The sequence below is a fragment of the Dipodomys merriami genome, unplaced genomic scaffold, assembly GCF_024711535.1.
Source record: "Dipodomys merriami isolate MVZ:Mamm:240054 unplaced genomic scaffold, mDipMer1.0.p SCAF_1560, whole genome shotgun sequence".
NCBI classification, from domain to species: Eukaryota; Metazoa; Chordata; class Mammalia; order Rodentia; family Heteromyidae; genus Dipodomys; species Dipodomys merriami.
Window position 1 is genome coordinate 53,798 of NW_027202894.1, and position 875 is coordinate 54,672.

At 34.3% G+C, this 875-nt stretch overlaps 1 non-coding gene across 1 annotated transcript; it reads left to right on the top strand.

Annotated features, from left to right (window-relative positions):
* Positions 1 to 443: 443 nt before the first annotated feature.
* On the top strand, positions 444 to 550 carry LOC138827534 (U6 spliceosomal RNA). The gene has a single exon (XR_011372113.1). It is a non-coding gene; the product is annotated as a U6 spliceosomal RNA (small nuclear RNA).
* The last annotated feature ends 325 nt before the right edge of the window (positions 551 to 875 follow it).

The following is an 875-nucleotide window of genomic DNA, read 5'->3' on the forward strand; positions in this document are numbered from 1 at the left end:
TATATGCAAATTCCCAAAATTAAATACATTTAAAACTTAACAAACCTTAACACTTGCTGCAGTGTTCATTATGACAGGTGCCTTGTATAGAATAAATGAATTTCTCCTCTTATACATCTCTTGAACAACAAATATCTGGAATTATTTTGTTTTTGACATGCCAATCTTGACTTTATTCTTAAATGTGTGCTTATGTAAGAAATACATGGTTTTAACAGTTTGTTGTATTGCTAAAAAAGAAGAAGAAGAAGAAGAAGAAGAAGAAGAAGAAGAAGAAGAAGAAGAAGAAGAAGAAGAAGAAGAAGAAGAAGAAGAAGAAGAAGAAGAAGAAGAAGAAGAAATACATGGTTCTAAAATTTCACAAGAATTCTTTTGAACTTACTTTTTTTTTGAATTGTCTAGTTTAAGAAAATCAATTACACTTTATATATAAAAAATGTTCTGTGCTCAATTAGGCAGCAAATACGCTAAAATTGGAACAATACAGAGAAGATTAGCATGGCCCCTGAGCAAGGTTGACATGCAAATTAGTGAAATGTTCCATATTTTTGCAACAACAGATGCTGGAGAGTATGTGGCCACAGGGAACTCTACTGCATTCTTGGTGGGTATGTAAACTTGTTCAACCACTTTGGAAAGCAGTATGGAGGCTCTTCAAAAGACTCCATATAAAGCTTTCCTATGACCCAGCAATCCCACTTTTGGGCATTTACCCAAATGATCACAAACAAGACCATACTAAAACTACCAGCACAGCTATGTTTACTGCAGCATTATTTACAATAGCTGATATAGAGCCAACCCTGATGCCCCTCAGTAGATGAATGGATCAAGAAAATATGGGTGTACATACACAACAGAATTCTATGCCTCCA